General features: G+C 54.2%; 1 pseudogene; it reads right to left on the bottom strand.

Annotated features, from left to right (window-relative positions):
* Positions 1-711: 711 nt before the first annotated feature.
* LOC141041131 (uncharacterized) lies at positions 712-5,375 on the bottom strand (annotated as a pseudogene).
* Between the last annotated feature and the right edge of the window lie 10,491 nt (positions 5,376-15,866).

Here is a 15,866-nt window from a genome sequence, read left to right as displayed (position 1 = left end):
CACCTATCTCTCGGGACTTCTCGCAAGCACCATCTCTAGCTCCCTAGGTCGATGCCACCCACATACACTTGTACTCTGAGTTTAGTACGTTATACAGGAAGAGAAGAGGTGCACGCACGCACTCGTCCTCTCTCACACACGCATCTGTAGCTATGAATTGAAGTGTTCTCAACCATCCGGTTGGCCCTATAATAGGTTTCACGTTGCTCCTTGGCCTTGAGATTGAGAAGTTTAAAACGCAGAGGCTAAGCTGGAGGCGCGAGGTTTTGGTTAATGTGCGGGCCGCACACGGCACCAACACGACACGAGCTTCGTCTGCCTGGTGCGCAGTCGGGTGAGTTGTCCATGTATAGATATAACCAGGCCCTCCTTGGTATCTGCGCCTCGACTTATGCGCAGAGAAATTAGAATCGGAGGGAGTACTATTAGTAGTAGTAGTACTACTTTGATGTGTCGCGTCAACTCGCACAAGTATGCAACACTTCCTGAACAAACAAGCATATAAGCTGTTATACTTCTTACCAAAGGAACTTTATATCCAACAGACACAAAATATCTGTTCGACTGTTGGAAATTACTTTAACTGCTGATCTGACGTCGAAGTAATTGCTACATCGCCACCAAAACCCACCATCTCTTAAGCTAAAGTAGACCGAGCTAACCCCTATATTAGCATATTACTAAGATAAATAGAAGGCATTGTAGAATCATTTAGGACATGAGCTTGTCAATCTGAATGTGGAGGGACACCAGCTTGGGAGGAGCTTGGGAGGAACTGTGAAGAAGGTCAGCTCCTGCACAGTGACGTCGCCGGGATCCTTGCTGCTTGTCGCCTCCATTTCCACCTTGACGGTGTCGGTCCTGCCTTTGGGCTCCCCCGGTGGGCCGTTTTCCCACAGCTTGGCTACATAGTGCGGTAGTGGGAACGCCCCCGCTCTAATGCAGATGACCGATACGGCAATCGGCGCGCCGATGTTGAGCACGCCACTGACCAAGAAAAATGGGCGGCCGTCCTCCTCCGTGAACAGCAAGAATCGTGGCTCCGACAGTGGCACTTGCAGCTGGAGCGCCTTGTCGTACTGGATCATGTGCACGGGCATGGGATGCACATTGCCGATGTGGTGGGAGATCGCCGGCGGCGGGCCTTCATAGCCGCAGACGGGCATGGGGCATTTGCAGGACGCGAGCGGACACAAGCTCTTGTGATCGGCGAGCTTGTGGTAAGTGACGTAGAGCCCACAGCCTTCGTGCGGGCACTCCACCCTCACCAAGGAGAGGACGGCGTCGATCGCCGTGTTCCGCACGTTGAAGCCACCGCCACGCTTGCACTTCTGGCACTGCTGTCGGATCTCGGGTTCTGGCAAAACCCTCAAGGTTCGAACTCTGGGGTGCGCATGAAGATCTCCCCCTACCGAGTCACGCCCTCAGCCTCGCCGAGATCTCTAAGCTTAGCTCGACGAACTCGCAACACAGGGGACACAAGATTTATACTAGTTCGGGCCACCGTTGTGGTGTAATACCCTACTCTAGCATGGTGATGGTGGATTGCCTCTTGGGCTGAGGATGAACAGTACAAGGGGAAGAACAACCTCCTGAGGTGAGGTGTTCTTGTGCTTGGTGGGTGTGAGGATGAACTTATTGAGCTCGAGACCAGTTGCCTCCTACTATGATGGCTAATCCTATTGAACGGGAAGGGAGCCAACAACGGCCAATTTGAAAGGGGACAGCTAGTACAAGCTATCTTGACTAAAGGTGGTCTTTGCCTGCAAAAGGCACTGGTGGTGACACCACCTTGGGCTCCACGGTGACCTCCGTCTTGCCGTCCCACTGGTCTTGGTCTCGTTGCACCAATATGAAAACCTTTGCTTGAAGCCTCCGTACTCCTTGCCTGCGCTTGCCTCCTAAGCACCAAAGAGGAAACAAGGACACTGCACGCTGGCGCCCGCCTGGTCTCGATCGTCATGGCTCACATCATGAGAACCTCGCGAGGTTTGCCTTGCCTTGATATCTCCGCCCCTCGCGAGCCGGCCTGGTTAAGGCGCTCCCGAGGAGGTCTTGTGTCGTCTGCCTCGCGAGGGTCTTGAAAGCTTGTTGGTGATGATTGGCCGTACGGGCCCGCTCGCAGAGCCACGCCGTGGGCCGCAGGCAGGCAAGTTTGGGGACCCCCGTTCCTAGAACGCCGATAGTAGCCCCCGGGCCCAAGGTGCGCTCGGACTTGGCTTCGGGGCGAAGCCAAAGGGCAAGTGCGGAGCGCCGCGGGCCCCAACAGCCTGCGGCCTTGGTCGACGCGTGGCGGTTGATTGGACGTGGGCGTCTCCACTTCCCCACGCTGCCTCGGCAACTGCCCGACTTGACGAGTCCCTGCTGCATGCAAGAAAAAACCATCATTACCTGTGATCGTGGGGGGCGCTGGTTAGCCTTCTCCTGCTATAAATGGGGATGGGGGCAGAGCCCCCGTCGCCCATCTCTTCCCATTCCGCTCGCTTCTCCCCCTTTGCTCCATTGCCAGTAGTGACACCAATGGAGCCACCGAAGAGGTTCTCCGCCGCGGAGAAGGGGAAGGCCCCTCGCGAGGGGCCCAGCTCTCCGGTGCCCAAGCGTGGACGCGGCCGTCTTCGCAAGCACACCGCGACACCCCGCGTACGTGGCGGTGCCGCTTCGCGCGGCAGGGGTCGCTCCGGTCGTGGCAGCCCTGTTGATGAAGGGAGACAGGCCATGGTCATGCGACCTCCCCGGCCGCGTTTCCACTCCGTTGAGGTGCTGCCGGAGTTTGTCGTCGGGTCGGGGAACTCGGCCAGAAACTCGCTTAAGCTCCCGCGCTTCTTCGCCGACGAGCTGCCGGCCTCAGGTCCAGGCAGGCTATGGCTTTAGGCGGACAGCTGCTGCAGTAGGGCTTCCTGGGTCGCGGTTGTCGGTGTCAAAACCGGCGGATCTCGGGTAGGGGGTCCCGAACTGTGCGTCTATGGTCGATAGTAACAGGAGACAGGGGACACGATATTTACCCAGGTTCGGGTCCTCTCTATGGAGGTAATACCCTACTTCCTGCTTGATTGATCTTGATGAATATGAATATTACAAGAGTTGATCTACCATGAGATCGTAATGGCTAAACCCTAGAAGGCTAGCCTGTATGACTATGGCAATGGGCCTCTCCTTTTCAGACTAAGTCCTCCGGTTTATAGACACCGGGGAGACCTAGGGTTACACAAGGTTGGTTACAAAGGAAAGGAATCTACACATTCGGTCGCCATGCTTGCCTTCCACGCCAAGGAGAGTCCCATCCGGAGATGGGTGCAGTCTTCGGTCTTCGTATCTTCACGGCCCATAAGTCTGGCCCATGGCTATCAGGTCGGACGCCCGAGGACCCCATAGTCCAGAACTCCCTCAGTAGCCCTTGAACCTGGCTTCAATGATGAGGATTCCGGCATGCAGATTTGTCTTCGGCATTGAAAGGTGGGTTCCCTTCTTTCCGAACTCCAAGATACTCTCCGGATGCGATGATTGTATCCGGACCTGTCACACACACCATATACAACCGCAGAGAGAATATAATACTCCACGAGTTCAATCCGCAGACAACTTTTTACAGCATGACATCACGTCCGCCCGTCATAACTTCGAACCATTTTGTGTCTGCCGTTCCATGTTTCGAGCAGAGATCGTGTTGGCTCATATTGTCGAAGCAGAGATCGTGTCCCCTTATTGCGGGATTCTCATCAACACGGGCATGGGTAACCCAACCATGCCGTTTACACAGCCCTTGCGAATAGGCGAGTTTTAGGGCGAACGGGGAGGCGTTCGATATTTACTGTCTTTATAAGGGGATAAGGATTCCCCCCTATTGTCCCACGCCTTCTCTCTTCCAGCGCCCAAGTTCTCCTCTTCTTCCCACTTAAGCTAGCACTCAGCCATGTCCGGATCTGGAGGCCAAGGCAAATGGATGGCCTCCTCCATCAAGGAGGAAGACATTGCTGAGCTTCGGGCCGCCGGGTATTTGGCGAAGGAAATTGCCCATCCTCCGCCGGCCGAGGGACAAGTCGTCCCTACGCCGAAGCCCAACGAGAGGGTGGTATTCATCCCTCATTTCTTCCGCGGACTAGGGTTTGCACTCCACCCCTTCGTCCGTGGGCTGATGTACTACTACGGGATAGACTTTCACGATCTATCCCCGAACTCCTTCCTCAACATCTCGGCGTTTATCGTCGTGTGCGAGGCCTTCCTCCGTATACAACCCCACTTCGGGTTGTGGCTCAAGATCTTCAACGTGAAGTCGAAGGTGGTGGATGGCCAGCACGCGGAGTGTGGAGGAGCCATGGTGAGTAAGATGTCCAACGTCCCCTGGCCGAAAGGCACTTTCGTGGAGACTATCAAGGAATGTCAGAAACAATGGTTCTACATTACGGAACCCCGCGGCAACAACTGGGCCGCGGCTGCCAAATTCAACCTCGGCGCCCCTATTGGGCCCACCTCCTGGGTCGAGAAGAGCCCGAACTGGTGTTCGCCAGATGAGCTGATAGCGTTGCAAATGCACGTTCAGAGCATGGTGGACAAGGATGTCAAACTTGTCGATGTAATCCAGGTGATGCTAGTTCGCCGGATTCTCCCGTGCCAAAGCCGAAGCCGCCCTCTATGGAAGTTCAACCCGAAGAAGCACCATACCCTGAAGAGGCTCTTCGAAACCACTCACGAAGGCGCCTAGAAGTTGCTCTTTAAGGGCAATGAGAAGCCGCCGGCCACAGATTCAGACAGCGGGCATGACATTAACCACCTCGCCAGCGAGGTATGCTATCTTTAACGCATCCCCTACTTGCTTGTTTCAAGGGTGATGTCTGAGCTTTTATCATTGTTCCTTCTCCAGGACTGGATGGAGAGGGCGAAGCGGATCCAGTGTCCGGCTCCGCTGCTTGAAGAGCCAGTCATCCCGCGTTTAGCGAAGATGCTGGTGCTGGCGCCCTATAAGGCGCCGGAGAAGAAGGCTAAGAAGAAGGACAATGGGGTCCGAAGTTGCCCCCGTCGCAAGGGCGCTTCGAACACGACGTCCGAAGACAAGACCCGCTCCTCTGCTGCCGAAGATGACGACGATGATGAGGAGGAGGAGGAGAGAAACCCTCCTCCTGATGAGGGAAGGAAGAAGAGGGCGGCCCCCTCAATTTTGGAGACGGAGGCGCCCAAGAAGGGGAAAGGCCAGCTTGCGGACAGCTCCGCATGGGACGCCGACACCAGTCCAGAGCGACGTCCCCGCTCTAAGCCTCGGGCCGCATCGTAAGTGCTAAGACTCATACATGCCAATAGATCTGACCTTTCCTCCTTGTCATATAGACATGATCAATCATGCAATTACAGTCCGGCGCACAACAGCTCCCAGCGATCCTCATCAGTGTATTCATTGGACATGAAGGAGATGGCCAGCGAGACACCGCCGGCCGCATACTCTCCCAAGGCCAAGGGAGATGACGAGGTGCTCTCCCAGCGGACCTTACCGAGCCAGGGAGGGGCACCAAAAGGCGAAGCCCCCGTCGCCGAACAACAGGGGGAGTCAACCCCCATGCAGACTGGGATGAGGGTCGTACCTAGTTCGGCCCTCAACCGGACTCGATTCCGGAGATCAACATGGCTCCGGGATCCGGCACGCAGCCTCCTTCGAAAGAAGGGGGTATGTCGATTCCACCAGTGACCCCTGTCCAACCAGGGGCACTAGATAATTTGCTGGAAGTGCTGCGAGGCGCTTCCATTGTGGACGAGCACCGTGTTCTTATGGGCACGGTGATTGAAAGGGTTCACTCCACCAAGAGCGGACTGACCGAAGCCTGCAGCAGCCTGCTGACAGGGTTTGAGGTAAGCAACGCAAAAGGAGAAAATCCCGATATAGACAGTAGCCCCTGAGACACTGTCCGGTGTCCGGAAAGAAAAACCGGACAGAGGATCAACTCCTGAGGGCAGGAGACTAACTAAACTTATCTGAAATGAATACACAGGCGTTGTTATTGGCCGCAACCTCACATACTGCCGAAGTCTCCGGACTAAAGCAGAGACTGGAGCAGGTCAAGAACGAGCTCGGTCTGGTGAGGAGGCAGCTCCAAGAAAAACAAGGTAGGTGATAACCCGTTTTATATTAAGAAGGTAAAAATGATATGTATTGACTAAAGTGTCAAGATGTATATAGGAGCGACGATCGAAGTCGAGGCCCTGCAAAAGGCCCTGGGCGAAGCCAAGGAGAAGGTTGTCAAGGAGCAGGCTGCCCGAAAGAAGCTCAAGGCCCGGGTCAGCGAGGTCCCGCAGGAGCTCACGGACGCGGTGAGGAAGTGCGAGACCTTGGAGCGCGATGCGTCGGCTCGAGAGACCGAACTTACCAAGGCTCGCCAGAGCGTGAAGATTGCCCGGAATGAGGCCCAGGGCGCCCTCCAAGAGATCCAGGAGGCCCGGAAGATCGCCGCGGCTAAGGCATTCAGTATGCAAAGCAAATATGTGAAAAGGAATTATCTTTTGCTAACCTGGATTCGGAGTTCTCCAGGGGCTTTTGCTGATCTGCCGTGAAGTGTGTCCGACGCCGCGGAGTTCTTTCGAGCTGAGGAAGGGAGCTCCACGGAGAAATTGTTCTGGTCGCAGTATCTTGTGCCAGAGCATCCCGTGCCCTTCACCGATCAGCTGAAACAGCTAGTGGAGCTGCATAGGGTTGCCAAACTAGCCATGAGTGATTTGATAATCTGTCTATGGCCAGCCGAAGCTATGCCCAGCAGCTACTTCGGACTCGTGAGGCGGTTGGTGAACGCTTGTCCTCGGCTGGACGTCGTCAAGTGATCGGCCAGTATTGAAGGTGCGTGCATGGCCTTCGCCCGTTGCAAGATGTGGTGGACGAAGATGAACGCCGTCGAGCTGGCCAGGGTGGTGCCGGAGGGCAAGGAGCACCGCACACCCGTGCGCTATTTTTCGGATGTCCTAGAAGGGTCTCGCATTGTGGCAATGCAGTGTGGGCAAGACATTATTTTGAATGAATACATTCGTGTTGTCTTTGCCTTGTATGATGAAACAAAGTCGGTTTTGTAATATAATGCTTGTTATGTTTTAATTTTTTCCTCCTGTGCGGCCGTGTTGTATGGAATTTGAGGGTTGTCCAGTCGTCGGCTTCTGCCCCCGCCCCCCCCCCCCCCCCGCAGGTAGTACGGGGGTGTTCGGGATGGAACCTAAACAATCTTGATTCAATTGTATGGTCCTTGAAGGAGTTGTTTAGCGCAACGAACCAGGCAATCAGACTATGCGGCTTAAACGCCCTCACTTAGCCATAGGAATTTTACAATAAAACATAGGCACAACCCCTAGTGTTCAAACCAGAGTGCTATGAATTTCTGATCGGGAAGTACCGATCCTTCGCATAATGCAGGAGAAATCACCAATGATTTGTAACCTCCGAACAGTTGACCGGCTCTCGCTGCATCATGACAGTCAGTTTTCGGCTTTCTCTACTGAGGTGCTCCTATGGATAAACCAGGGCACAATCACAGTAGTTCTCCCGTTACTACCTTAGCTAATATAGCGGAACGTAAGGTAGCAAGCACATTAGCCGGGCAACCCAACTATTGACCAAAGACATGATTCGGAGCGAATGCATATAATGCTAAATTTGGGGTGCCGAACTATACTATAAGAAGTGTTCGGACTTTGTTGCCGGATTGTGGGGCGCCGGGGAGCCCCTGGCAAATATGAAACGTACCAAAGTGTACGGGTGCTAGAAGATAAGTTATTAAAGGAAAACAGAAAGAAAGCAGAGGTAATATCTGGGGCCCTAAAACTTGGGCCACGAACTGTGTCCATTATAACTGGGTTAATGTGTTAAGGTGCATTGATACAAAAAAATGCGATAAGAAACCGGCTATTTAACATGCCAAGAACAGAGGCGAGCTGCGTATGGGTCCTGACAACAGGTAGAGTGGTCATTGAATTGACCTGTACAGCTTCCCCTATACGTCTGTGCTTCTTGCCATCCTGTTATACTTATCCTTTGACAGGACCAGTAATCAGGCCGTCAAAGAAGGCCTATGTGAAAGAAACCTGGAGAAGGGAAAAGAAAATAGTGAAAGGATGTATGTGTCCGGGATCGGTCGAGCCGTACTGTGGATCACAAGCTAGCTGTGCCTCCGTCGATGCCCATGGGATTTCTAGTGCGTAATTATGCACACGTGGTACGAATGCCACTACCTGATCGGGGCTAGGACGGAGGCCAAACTACTAGTCGAGCTCTTGATGAGCCGCGCTGTCCTGGTGCAGCGTAGTCCGGACCCTCTTTACGATGTCCAGGGGCTCGGCAGCCAGATTGCGGTTCTGCTTGTGAAGGCCGCTCTGTATTTCTGCTCCTAGGGTGGCAGTGTGCTCCTCTGTACGGAGGGACCGTTCCGTGTTTCCGTTGACCGTTATGACGCCGCGTGTACCAGGCATCTTAAGCTTAAGATAAGCATAGTGCGGGACCGCGTTGAACCGAGCAAATGCGGTCCGTCCGAGCAGTGCGTGATAACCACTGCGGAATGGGACGATGTCGAAGATTAACTCCTCACTTCAGAAGTTATTGGGGGACCCAAAGACAACCTCTTGTGTGATTGAGCCTGTACAGAGGGCCTCTACACCTGGTATGACTCCTTTGAAGGTGATCTTTGTTGGCTTGATCCTTGATGGATTAATGCCCATTTTGCGCACTGTTTCTTGAGAGAGCAGATTATGGCTGCTACCACCGTCCATGAGGACTCACGTTAGGTGGAATCCATCAATGATTGGGTCCAGGACTAGTGCGGCTAAGCCGCCATGCCGGATACTGGTCGGATGATCCCGACGATCAAAAGTGATCGGGCATGATGACCATGGGTTGAATTTTGGGGTGACTGGCTCTATCGCATAGACATCCCTTAGTGTGTGCTTGCGCTCCCTTTTGGGGATATGTGTAGCGTATATCATGTTCACCATTTTGACTTGAGGGGGAAACTTCTTCTGTCGCCCTGTGTTCGGTTGCCGGGGCTCCTCGTCATCGTCCTTGCTTTGTGATCCCTTTTCCCTGTTATCGGTGTTTAATTTGCCGGCCTGTCTAAATACCCAACAGTCTCTGTTGGTATGATTGGCTGTTTTTCTAGGGTGCCATGTATCTGGCACGGGCGATCGAGTATGCGGTCCAGGCTGGATGGTCCCTGATTGTTTCTCTTGTATGGTTTCTTCCGCTGGTTGGACTTGGAGCCGCTGAATCCGGCATTAACTGTAGTGTCATCGGTATTATCACCATTGCTTCGGCGCTTGTGTCTGTTACGTCGGAGTTTGTCATTGTTGTTCTTAACCTCGGAGGAGCCTGCCTCGCTGGCTATGTTTTTGCTGCGAGCCAACCAACTATCCTCACCCGCGCAAAAGCGGGTCATGCGTGCAGTGAGGGCTGCCATAGATTTTGGCTTTTCTTGGCCGAGGTGGCGGGCGAGCCATTCGTTGCAGATGCTGTGTTTAAAGGCCGCTAGGGCTTCAGCATCCGGACAGTCGATGATCTGGTTCTTTTTAGTTAGGAACCTAGTCCAGAACTTCCTGGTGGACTCCCCCGGCTGTTGAACTATGTGGCTTAAGTCATCGGCGTATGGTGGCCGGACATATGTACCTTGGAAGTTATCGAGGAAGGCCTCTTCCAAGTCCTCCCAGCTGCCAATAGAATTTTCGGGCAGGCTGTTTAACTAGTGCTGAGCTGGTCCTTTAAGCTTTAGTGGGAGGTACTTGATAGCGTGGAGGTCATCTCCCCGGGCCATGTGAATGTGGAGGATAAAGTCCTCGATCCATACCGCAGGATCAGTTGTCCCGTCGTATGATTCAATATTCACGGGTTTGAACCCTTCGGGGAATTCGTGATCCATTACTTCATCTGTGAAACAAAGAGGGTGTGTGGCACCTCTGTATCTGGCCGCATTGCGCCATAGCTCCGATGGAGCTCGTCTGCGGTTATCAGCTCGGGTGTGAATAGGTTTGTCACGTCCGAATAGGTAGCCATCATCACGTGTCGACGGACGTCCTCTCGATCCATAAATAGATCGTGTGTGTCCTGCTCTACTATCCAGGGTCTGCCGAAGGTCGTATGTGTGACCCCGAGCTATTCCGTCTCTATTTTTACAGGGAGGTGGGGCAGGCTGCTGTTCGGCCTGAGTTGCCCTTCTATCCCGACCACGTGGTGGTCGATCCGCCACACGGTCCCGACCGCGTGGTGGTCGATCGGCCGCGTTACGCGAGGGATGTATGAGCTCCGACGCCTCTTCATCGAACTGGGGTAGCAGCCTTCGCTTTGGGTAACTCTTGGCTGGGCATCTGAGGCCGTATTATTCGGCTGCCAGGATATCAGTCCATCTGTCGACGAGCAGATCTTGGTCAGCTTGAAGCTGCTGCTGTTTCTTTTTCAGCCTCCTCGCAGTGGCTATTAGCTGAAGCTTAAAGCGCTCCTACTCCAGAGGCTCCTCAGGCACAATGAAGTCTTCGCTGCCGAGGCTAGCCTCCTCCTTGGAGGGCGGACGGTAACTACCGTCCTCCGAGTCTACTTCTATGGCCTGTTCGTCAGGGCTGACATGCCCTGATTCCCGGTTGTCTTGTTCGGCAGTTTGTTCGTCGGGTTCTTCTGTGTTTTCGGCACCATCCGGAGTTTGTCGTCTACTGTGCCGGTGTTGTTATCCCTGCTGCGTCGAGATTTAGAGCGGCGACGCAGACGCCGGCGCTTTGGTTGTGTTTTAGGAGGGTCCTCCTTTGTTGGGTTTTCCTTTTCATCGCCGCTATTATTCTTCGGCGTATCTACGTTGTATACGTCATAGGAGGAAGTGGCCGTCCATCGTCTAGTGAACGGCTGGTAATTTTGGGCCTCCTCGTCTCCAGCATCGTCGTCCATACCGTCGATGTCTTCGGAGTCATAGTCAAGCGCGTCGGTTAAGTCTTCAACAGTGGCTATGAAGTGGGTGGAGGGTGGGAAGCGAAATTCTCCTTCATCATCAGCCTCCAGTTCGAACCGGACATAGTTCAGCTATGAGTCCCCCGCCAATGATAGATTTCTCAACGAATTTAGCACATCACCCAAGGGAGGAATGTTGGAAGATGTCTGCGGCACTGAATTCAAAGATCGATAAACGATCAAGTTCGGCGTCTGCCGGCTCACATGGTTCGGAACTTATAACCAGTGACGAGTCCGGATTCCCGGTAACACAGATATTGTCTGAGGTTAAGGCCATGTGCAGCTCCCACACCGAGGAGTTTGTGGCCTCCGTGGTGGGGTCGAGCCTCCGATCCTTGGATGCCGCAGTGTGCTCTCGATCCAAGGCCAGAGTGGTTACAGGAGCTATCTCCTAGATGTGGTCTGACGACAGATTTAGGTCATGTTCGTCAAGGTGACCAGGAGGGGTTTCCGCGGTCTCGAACCCGGCAAAGATCAAATCTCCACGGATGTCCGCGACGTAATTCAAGCTCCCAAATCAGACCCCATGGCCAGGGGCGTAGCTATCGATCTGCTCCAGATGGCCGAACGAGATGGCCCGCAGTGCGAAGCCTCCGAACACGAAGTTCTGTCTGGGGAGGAAGGTTTCTCCTTGGGCAGCGTCATTGTTGACGATTGAAGGGGCCATCGAACCTTTTGGGGACGACACAGTGGAACTCTCAATGAAAGCACCAATGTCGGTGTCAAAACCGGCGGATCTCGGGTAGGGGGTCCCGAACTGTGCGTCTAAGGTCGATGGTAACAGGAGACAGGGGACACGATGTTTACCCAGGTTCGGGCCCTCTCTATGGAGGTAATACCCTACTTCCTGCTTGATTGATCTTGATGAATATGAATATTACAATAGTTGATCTACCACGAGATCGTAATGGCTAAACCCTAGAAGTCTAGCCTGTATGACTATGGCAATGAGCCTCTCCTTTCCGGACTAAGTCCTCCAGTTTATATAGACACCGGGGAGATATAGGGTTACGCAAGGTCGGTTATAAAGGAAAGGAATCTACATATTCGGTCGCCAAGCTTGCCATCCACGCCAAGGAGAGTCCCATCCGGACACGGGTGCAGTCTTCGGTCTTCACATCTTCACGGCCCATCAGTCCGGCTCATGGCTATCAGGCCGGACGCCCGAGCACCCCTTAGTCTAGGAGTCCCTCAGCGGTTGAGGTCTCCGTCGCGGGCAACATAGCCCTGGCCCACGGCTGACAGACGTTTGCCCGTGCGCGCGGCTTGGGCAGGCGGTGCACCCTCCATTTCAAATATGACGGTGACACGACCCTCTACGTGAGGGTGTTTGGGGAAGATGGTCGCCACGTCGGGTGCTGCCCCGAGGTCAACGACGGCGAGGAGGTGCTCGGCCTTGGCGATGGTCGTGACGAGGATGAGGGCGAACCCGCCCCTGGTGCCGACCACGCCTCGTCCAGCTATGGTGGTTGTTCCTCCGGCGACAGCTCCAGCAGCGGTGGTTACAACGAGCCGCCGCGCCCGCTTCGAAGGCAGCAATGGGTCGTCTTGTCGCCGCACCTCCGTGAAGCGCGAGGAGGGGTCTGGCTGAGCTCGGCGCCAAGAGCCCGCCCTCGCGGACCGCTGTAGGGGCACGCGCCGCTTTTGTTTCGTTCTTCAATTCCTTCCTGTGTTATCAAACAATCAGTATGGGCCCCGGAGGGGCATGCAACAAACTATGATTTCTCAATCATTATGCTATGTTTATTGTTCCTGTGCTGTGTCGCAACATCGTCATTTTATGTAGAAATAACTTAGCTTGACCTGCTCGGAGTAGTCTCCTCCTTACAAGGCACTTGCTTCCTGGTGTCTGTCGAGGCCTCCTTGGCCTGGTAGGCGCTTAGAAACTGCAAAAAATTTGTTAGGAGGCTTGTCGTTCAACCGAGCCTAGGTGACAGGCGCCGTTGGCCTTGACCCAGCGCTTCGTATCACGGTACCCGAGGGGCACGGATTAGGACAGGTGCGCCAGCTTGTGGGCTCGAACGAGGGTGCCTCGTGAAAAGCAGACGAAAGGCAGAAAAAAGGAGGAACGCTCGCGAGGGCACCTGTCCAGCCCCCTCCGGGGCATGTACAACCCCACTCATTATTACGTGAGAGTGTCACGAGCGGAGACCTTCACAGGCACCGGGCCTTCCTCACAGGTGCTGGGCCTTTCTTCATGGGTAGAACTTCCGGAGGTGCTGGATGTTCCAGGCGTTCTGGATGGGTACTCTGTCCTGTGTCTCCAGGCGCGCGGCGCCAGGCCTGGAGACATGGACGACCTTGAACGGGCCCTCCCACATGGGTGAGAGCTTATGCAGCCCTTCCCTGGAGAGCACCCGCCTCAGGACGAGGTCACCCACCTCGAGCGTCCTGGAGCAGACGCTGTGGCAGTGGTACCACCGCAGTGCCTGCTGGTATCTTGCCGCCCGTAGCGCAGCTTCGCGACGGCGTTCCTCGCCCAGCACGAGGTCCATCCCCTGCGTGGCGTCCTGATGCGTCTCATCAAACGCCAGGACCAGTGCGGAGCGATGCTTGACCTCGTGAGGGAGGACCGCTTCTGCTCCGTAGACGAGGAAGAACGGGGTCTTGCCCGTTGGCTTGGTAGAGGTGGTGAAGATGGATCACAGCACGGACTGCAGCTTGTCGTGCCAGCCCCTGCCGCAGGCTTCGAGCTTCTTCTTGAAGGTCCTGGTCTTGAGGCCTCTTAGGACCTCCGCGTTGGCATTTTCAGCTTGACCATTGCTCCGGGGGTGCGCCACTGTAGCGTAGCAAATCTGCGATCCAAGGTTAGTGCAGTACATTTTCAAGAGATTACTGGTGAACTGCGAGCCATTATCGGTGATGATGCGGTTCGGGACCCAAAAACGGCTCACGAGACCCTTGATGAACTTGACCGCAGAACCAGCTGGGATGGTGCGGACGGCTTCCACCTCCGCCCACTTGGTGAACTTGTCGATGGCAACGTAGAGGTACCGGTAGTCCCCCAGGCGCTCGAGGGAACGGGCCCAGGATGTCCAGTCCCCAGACTGCGAACGACCACGAGAGTGGTATGGTCTGGAGGCCCTGAGCTGGCTGATGGATTTGCTTGGCATGGAATTGGCAGGCCTCGCAGGACCTCACCAGCTCAACTGCGTCGTTGAGCGCTGTAGGCCAGTAGAATCCGCTGCGGAATGCCTTACCGACAAGGGTTCGTGATGATGAGTGGTTCCCGCAGTCCCCGCCGTGTATGTCGGCTAGCAGCTTCTTCCCCTGTTCCCTGGAGATGCAACATAGTGAAACGTCATTTGGCCGCTTCCGAAGAGGACTAGAGCAAGCCGAAAGTGCGCCGCCGTCACCCCCTCCTTATCAGCGACGGGGAAACCTTTGTTTTACACAGTCGAGAAGTCATTATGCTAAGGCCCCACATGCTGAGCCGTTGAATAGAATGTAGATCCTAGTTTATGGAAAAAGTATCGATAATATGTTTGTATCTCCATACTTATATTTCTTCTCTTATCAAAAACCGAGTTGGTGATGATGGTATGCGTGCCATCTTGCAATAGACCGTCCAATCTATATCTGACGGATGGAAATTAAACTAAAAGATACCCGCACCTCTGTCCACATTTGCAGACAAGGCCTTCCCTCGTTCATCCTTATCTCCAACAACCTCATTGTTGAGCAATTAAAAAAGGAAGCCTCTGGAACAAACTAGCCCGGTGGCCGCTACCGGCGTCGTCCATCCCCTTGCCTCCGCTCAGTCCGACCACCAATCACCACCACGCCCCACTCCTCTTTACCCTATCTCCTCTTTCTCGAGATATCATTAGTTTTTACACATGGGATTACTCCTGCCTGGGTCAATCACAGCAAGTGTTTTAGAAAAAAATGCATCTTGATGTTCCGTGCAAAGCACGGACATCTTGCTAGTACTCCTATAGAAGACTAAGTTGGTGACGATGGTGTGTCTGCCATCCGTCATTTCTGACCATTAGATCTACATCTAACGACTGTGAGGTAAGTTGTTGCCTTTTCTCACCAACATCCCACTTCTCTACCAATTTGCAGAAAAAACCCATAATTAGTATCTTAAAACCAACCACACCCCTCCCTCACCTCACCAAAACAGCCCAAGGAATATTTTCTGATTGAAACATAATATATCTCTAGTGATATATGTATATCAAAATTAGAGTGTTTTTTATCATGTTTGTGAATAAGTATTATTCTAATTATGATCTATTGCAACACACGTGAACATTGCTAGTATTTCCAATCATGCAAAAAATGCTAGTATTTCCAACCATGCAAAAAATGCTAGTATTTCCATGTGGGTGCAGCCCTTGAGGGTGCAGTCTTGGCCGGCTTCTGGGAGTCGGTCTTCTCGTGGCTGGCTTCTGGGAGTCGGTCTTCTTATGGCCGGCTTCTGGGAGTCGGTCTTCTTGTGGCCGGTTTCCTGGAGTCGGCCATCTTGTGGTTCTCTTCGGTAAGGTTTTTGAGGCCGCGTCGCCTTCCGGTAGTCGGTCTGTGAGATAGCCGGGAAGGGGAATGCAGCCCGGTGCTTTGGATGCTTGAAGGCTCGATGGGCCGATAATTTTTGAAGAGCCAGGGGGAGTCGGTTATGCTACCCGTGGCCATTTACTCTGACAGTAGTTCCCGAAGCTGGTTGGGCTTCGAGGCTGAAAGGAGGACGAGAAGCTCAATCAGCTTCCTATCTTGAAGAGCCAGCGGCTAGGAGCCGGCTTTGATCAGGTGCGCCGTCTTGGCGAGGTTTTGAAGTGTGAAGGCGGGAGCCAGCTGGTGCGCACGCCGGGTTGCGGGTCGGCCGCTTGCCACCCGCACGCCACGTGGCACCCTCCGGCTGGAAAAGCCTGCCAGCCCACGCGCGTGACGGGACGCCGCCGTAGGCCGGGGCCCACCACTCCCA

This window comes from Aegilops tauschii, chromosome 2 (assembly GCF_002575655.3).
Source record: "Aegilops tauschii subsp. strangulata cultivar AL8/78 chromosome 2, Aet v6.0, whole genome shotgun sequence".
Taxonomy (NCBI): domain Eukaryota; kingdom Viridiplantae; phylum Streptophyta; class Magnoliopsida; order Poales; family Poaceae; genus Aegilops; species Aegilops tauschii.
Note: the sequence above shows the minus strand (reverse complement) of the source record. Positions and strands in the feature narration are given on the sequence as shown.